The sequence below is a fragment of the Ruditapes philippinarum genome, unplaced genomic scaffold (genome assembly GCF_026571515.1).
Source record: "Ruditapes philippinarum isolate M1 unplaced genomic scaffold, ASM2657151v2 ctg5850_1_1_1_1, whole genome shotgun sequence".
Classification (NCBI taxonomy): Eukaryota; Metazoa; Mollusca; class Bivalvia; order Venerida; family Veneridae; genus Ruditapes; species Ruditapes philippinarum.
This window is the reverse complement of record NW_026865711.1, coordinates 1-6,717: the sequence shown is the minus strand read 5'-3', so window position 1 is coordinate 6,717 and position 6,717 is coordinate 1. Positions and strand designations below refer to the sequence as shown.

The following is a 6,717-nucleotide window of genomic DNA, read 5'->3' as shown; positions in this document are numbered from 1 at the left end:
AGGGTACATAGCTGATATTATCACATCAATTTTACTGGAGTACATAAAATTTTTAATGACAAGGGGCTCTTTAAATTTTTTTTTTTCTTTTCACTGAAAACTTGTTACTTGTGTTTTTGGTTTTCAGGTATTTTTGAAGACTTCTCAGGCCACGCCCCAGCACAACAGTCTTCTGCTGCTCAAAGTGGTAAAAAATCTAAACAGCCAATAACCTACGACTTTGGTGCCTTAATTGATGCGCTCGAGGTAAGGCATAGGAAAAAAAATATGTTTGTTTTGGTAACATCTCCTAAAAAATGATGTGTCAGTAGGGGGGGGCTTTTTTTAGTGGTAAGGTATGATTCAGCATCGATTCCATTACACCCAGACCTGGTTGGTAAAATTATTGATTTTTTTTTTTTTTTGTAAAGTCTGTAAAAATTTGTGTGTATGAGTTTTGTTAACCTCGCCACACTGGAAAGAGACCATATGGTTGAGTAGTCTGTAAAAAGTTGCGGTGCAGGGGAAAAATTAAGCTGACAGGTCGGGTTACCAGAAACAAACTTAATTTTTTTTTTTAGGCCTAATGTATGTTTTGTTATTTGTACATTTTCATTTTAACTTTTGCTGGCCATGCAATTGGCACATTTTCCATAAGTATTTCTAATATTTATAAAAAAAAATTATGCACGCTTTTTTTATGGAATTTTGTTTTTTCTTTTACAGTCAAAGAAGGAGCAGACACCACCCCCCAAGAAAGATGCGAAGCCGGTCGTTGCTAAAAAAGATGAATTAAAATCAGTAAGTATTCTAAAGTTTACTAGAGGAAATTGTATGAAAAAAGGTTTAATACTGAATTTATTTAAAGGCTCATTATGTTTGTTTTTGCTAAAAAAGATGAATTAAAATCAATAAGTATTATTTTCTACAGTTTACTAGAGGAAAATGAATGAAAATAGGTTCAATACTGAATTTATTTAAAGGCCCATTATGCCTTCAGAATTGCTTTTCATTCTTATTTCTCAAAAACTGTTTATTTTTCTTGTCTTGTTACAGTCTCCCATAACATGCTCATTAACTATAAACATTAAAGCATCATAAACAGTGAAAAACCTCTTATTTTCAAAGATTTTAGAGTTTGTTATTCAATAATTTTTTTTGTAAATTTCATTTGGGAAAAAATTTCCAGTGGATTGGGAAAATTATATACTATTTTTAGTTGGGATATGACTGAATATAAAAATAAGCCGAAAAAATCCCTGTTATATATGAACTCTCTTTTACTTCTTTTGCTCTAATGGCAATTGTATAATCATAAGTGAGTATTTTGTATGGAAGTCACAATACTACTTTGTTTACATTTCGCTATCTTTACAACACATTACCCCCATGTTCAACGCTACTTTCTTCAATTGTTAAACATCTAACATGCTCTAAATCCATTATGAAAACATATTTAAACGCATGTTTGTCAGTTCTAAAGAATTGAAAAAATTTCTGAGGCATCAATGTGCCTTTAAACCATGTAAACCAGAAATAATAATAACTTAGCTAGAGAAATCTTGTTAAAAAATTATCAACTAACCGGAAATAAAGAACTCCTTTTGTCTATTTTTAAAACTCCTTTTGTCTATTTTTAACTCCTTTAGTTTATTTTAAACTCCTTTTGTCTATCTTTAACTCCTTTAGTTAATTTTTCTCTCCATTTGTCTATTTTTTTACAGCTTAATGCCTTAGATTCCAGTGCACCAGCCATAAAGAGAGGTAAAGAAAGAGAGACGGCCAAAAATAAAGAAACCCAGTCCACTGAAGAAGGTAAGATGTCTTGCCCTCATTTGTAGTCCTTATTAGCTCACCTGTCACAAAGTGACAGGGTGAGCTTTTGTGATCGCTTTTCGTCCGGCGTCCGTCGTAAACTTTTTTATACTTTAAATGACAACTCCTCATAAACCACTAGGCCAATTTCATCCAAACTTCACAGGAGTGTTTCTTTTGGTGGTCACTTTAAAAATTGTTCAAAGAATTTAATTCTATGCAGAACTCTGGTTGCCATGGCAACCGAAAGAAAAAACTTAAAATATCTTCTTTATAAAAACCCAAAGAGGTAGAGCTTAGATATTTGGCATGAAACATCTTCTAGTCAGTGATCTACCAAGTTTGTTCAAATATAAGCCCTGGGGTCAAATTGGCCCCGCTCCAGGGGGTCATTGATTTTCCCTATATGCATATAGTAAAACCTTAAAAAATTTCTTCTTTTAAAAACCCAAAGAGGTAAAGCTTAGATATTTGGCATGAAACATCTTCTGTCAGTGTCTACCAAGCTTGTTCAATTAAAAGCCCTGGGGTCAAAATTGGCCCTGCCCCAGGGGGGGGGGTCATTGATTTTTCCCTATATGCATATTGTAAAACCTTAAAAATCTTCTTTCAAAGAACTCAAAGAGCTAGAGCTAAGATATTTAGCTTGAAACATGTTCTAATGGGTGTCTACCCAGTTTGTTCAAATAAAAGCCCTGGGGTCAAAATTGCCCCCGCCCCAGGGGGTCATTGATTTACCTATATGCATATAGTAAAACTTAAAAAATCTTCTTTTAAAAAAACCCAGAGAGCTAGAGCTTAGCTATTAAGCATGAAACATCTTCTAGGGGGTCTAACAAGTTTGTTTTCAAATAAAGCCCTTGGGTCAAAATTGGCCCCGCCCCAGGTGGTCATTGCTTTTCCTTTTATATATATATAGTTAAAACATAAAAAATCTTCTTTTAAAAAATCTTAAGAGCTAGAGCTAAGATATTTAGCATGAAACATCTTCTAATGGGTGTCTACCATTTTTGTTAAATTAAGGGCCCTGGGGTTAAAAAATTGGCCCTCCCCGGGATCATTTATTTTCCTTTTATGTATATTATTATATAGTAAAAAACTTAAAAAATGTTCTGTAAAAAGCCCAAAGAGCTAGAGTTTAGATATTAAACATGAATTATCTTCTAGTGAGTGTTTACCAAGTTTGTTCAAATAAAAAGCCCTGGGGACAAAATTGGCCCGCACAGAGGGGGGGGGGGGGTCATTGTTTTTCACTATATGTGTATAGTAAAAACTTAAAAATTTTCTTAGAGCTAGAGCTTAGATATTTATCATGAAACATTTTCAAATGGGGATCTACCAAGTTTGTTCAAATAAAAGCCCCTGGGTTAAAATTAGCCCCGCCCCGGGGGCCTTTATACAGGTGAGCGATTTCAGGGCCATCATGGCCCTCTTGTTTATAGCCCTCATTTGAAGCCCTCATTTATAACCCTCATTTTAGCGTGATTTAAGTTCATAAGATCATTTTAATATTTTTTTGTCATTAATTTGCCGGAGTATCCCTTTAAAGGGACGCCACTGAGGTTTTTTGACATGATGGGAATGAAAATATCTTTTCCAGATAAATGTTCCATTTGATGTAGGTTTAGAACACTAATCTTTGTACAAAATTTCAGATCATTTGGCACCTCGTTATCTTCCAGAATAATTGTTCTGATTGTAAAAAAATTACCCAAAATGAAAAGCGTTTAAACGCTTTTCATTCAAATCAGGGTAAGAATAGCATAAAAATACGATTTTCAATTTATTTCAAAGTATATTTCTTGACTATATTTGCATATATTTCTGTTAAAAGTGCCCAAGCTCATTCATGTAAGAAATTCAAATGTTGTGTTTTTAGGCTTTTAAACCTCAGTGGAGTCCCTTTAAACCTCAGTGGAGTCCCTTTAAACCTCAGTGGAGTCCCTTTAACTTTACACTATAATTACAGGTTATTCTAAAGGAAAGGGAGGAAAAGAAGAGGCTCAGATTGCTGGATGAGGATGAAGTGGCTTCTGGGTAAATAAATACATTATGTTACCTTTTTTCTGATTGGTTGACTTTGCACTTAAGAAATTTAAACTCTGATTTGATTGGACAATTTTAAAAGGAAATCAGTAAGGTGCAATAATTATTGCATTGGTCAATTTTGAAAGAAATATTTATGTTGTCGGTAATTGAAGTAAGTTGTTAGAATTATAAGTTTGGAGTGGGTCTCTGGTCCAGTTGATAATTTACCTGGACTAGTAATCCAGGGGTTCAAGGTCCTGTTCTGTATTCTGCCACTTAAAGTACTAACGGCCTTTCTGATCGGTTGACTTTGCACTTACGAAATTTAAATTCTGATTTGATTGAACAATTTTAAAAGTAAGGTGCGATTGGATTGGTCAATTTTGAATATATGTATCTTGTCTTTAATTGCTTTTATGATGAGACCACAGAAACCGAGTTGAATAAAGTTATATTGTGAAAGGCTCTGTCGAGCCCTAACATTATTTTATTCAACAAGTTCAATAAATTTAGTATTGAACTTACATGAATGTAATATTCTTTTATATCACATATACTGAAAATAAAGACTGGTTGAAGTGAAAAAGAAATATTTTCAATTGACATGCCTATAGTTTAATGTTAACATTTAGCACATCTAAACGCTATGTTTGTATAATGCAAATGACATCACGTCAAAAAAATATATGAACGACCGAGTAATTTACGGAGTCGTAAAAGCGGCAAGGGTATGTGATGAAAATGGAAATCTTTTCTTTGAGAAGAAATAATGTTGGTGTTATATAGAGATTATTGCTCTATAGGGGTAAAATATAGAGGAAATCTTTACTTTGGGAAGAAATAAAGAGGTAATTGCTTAACCCTTTCCCCCATGAGCATATTGTGAAAAAAGGCCATTTTCACTGAAAAGCCTCCTGTTACAAGTTCAAACTGCTATGAAACTATGAAAAATGCTTCAATACTAATCAAACTTGGCACAAATGTTGACTGGACCATTGCCTTTGTAACGACATGCTCAGTCTTAAATTTCCTGTTACCATGGCAACGAGGGGACATCTCAAAATTGCCAAAAATCACTTTTTTGCCTCCATTTTTTCCATCAAAATTTATTTCAAAGTGCTGCAACTTCTCAAGGGATTGAGATAGAGTCAAAGGCTTTTCAGCGTTGGTTACACGTTACCTTATGATCAACCTGGGGTCATTTTAAGCCTCTCACAAGTCCAAAATTTTCTTGGCGATGAGGGGGACTCCGCCCCCCTTCAAACCCCCCAAACAGAAGGGGGCACATCCCCCTTCTGGCAAGCCCCTGATGTAATATTTGGATGGGGGACGGCGCCGAAAAAATGGTCACTTTTTTTAACAACATTTCTCAAACAAAAGACAGTGTTTGGGGCCTAAATAGGGCATTTTTTCACTGTTTGAGGCCTCAAAAAAAGGGGGGGGGGGCAAAAAGCCGTCGAAACACGCTTATATAAGGGAAAAGGTTAACATAAAATGATGAAAAACCTTGGAATCACCCAAAATCTAGATTTCCCATGTTAACATGTGGTCTTTTACCTAATTTTGGTGAAAAATTGTTGTTTTGTAACATTTATAATTTTTTTAGTTAACCCTTTCCCCCATGAGCATATTGTGAAAAAAGGTCATTTTCACTGAAAAGCCTCCTGTTACAAGTTCAAACTGCTATGAAACTATGAAAAATGCTTCAATACTAATCAAACTTGGCACAAATGTTGACTGGACCATTGCCTTTGTAACGACATGCTCAGTCTTAAATTTCCTGTTACCATGGCAACGAGGGGACATCTCAAAATTGCCAAAAATCACTTTTTTGCCTCCATTTTTTCCATCAAAATTTATTTCAAAGTGCTGCAACTTCTCAAGGGATTGAGATAGAGTCAAAGGCTTTTCAGCGTTGGTTACACGTTACCTTATGATCAACCTGGGGTCATTTTAAGCCTCTCACAAGTCCAAAATTTTCTTGGCGATGAGGGGACTCCGCCCCCTTCAAACCCCCCAAACAGAAGGGGGCACATCCCCTTCTGGCAAGCCCCTGATGTAATATTTGGATGGGGGACGGCGCCGAAAAAATGGTCACTTTTTTTAACAACATTTCTCAAACAAAAGACAGTGTTTGGGGCCCAAATAGGGCATTTTTTCACTGTTTGAGGCCTCAAAAAAGGGGGGGGGGGGGCAAAAAGCCGTCGAAACACGCTTATATAAGGGAAAAGGTTAACAGAGGGTACACTTGAGGATGTTAATTTAGGTTTTGGTTAATGATGGGCAGGTGATTTAAAGTTATAACATTCAATGTGGCTGTAATGAGGGACAGTAGTGAATAACCTCCCCTGAGTACTCCCTATAAATAGATAGGTCCTAAGCTATTGGATTACTCGGACTTTATCGCCTATTTCTTTGTAGCAAAATGAATTAATTAGGGCTAATTATGATCATTTGTAATATTCAGATTAGATATTGCGATAAGATGTAGAATCTGTTGACATAAATTAATCATTTTTTCCTTAAGGTTTACATTATTTGTTGATGCATGTGTAAATAATTGATTAAGACATATCAACCTGTCTTATATAAAACTCAACGATAAAAGCAAAGGATTCCAAATATTTGGACCTACTTACATTTTGGTTGACCTCGGTTTTTATCAAGGGAAGATAATCCACTATTGTCCCCCATTATCATACTTCAAAGTCGAACAGAAGTCTAAATATTCCACTTTAATTTTTTAATCGTTGAAAATTATTGAAAGCGGCCATATTGGAAAGCGGTGTCATGGTAAAATCCATGGTGTAAAACAGGTATCGGCGGCAATCGATTGTATTTGCCAAGCTTTATTATACAATTTGTTTATGTTATTTATATGAATTATTGCAGGAA

General features: G+C 35.0%; 1 long non-coding RNA gene across 1 annotated transcript; it reads left to right on the top strand.

The window, feature by feature from the left end:
* The first annotated feature begins 131 nt into the window (after nt 1-131).
* Nucleotides 132-3,883, top strand: LOC132730054 (uncharacterized). The gene is made up of 4 exons (XR_009625712.1): nt 132-246; nt 706-780; nt 1,704-1,794; nt 3,764-3,883. It is a non-coding gene; the product is annotated as an uncharacterized LOC132730054 (long non-coding RNA).
* Nucleotides 3,884-6,717: the final 2,834 nt, after the last annotated feature.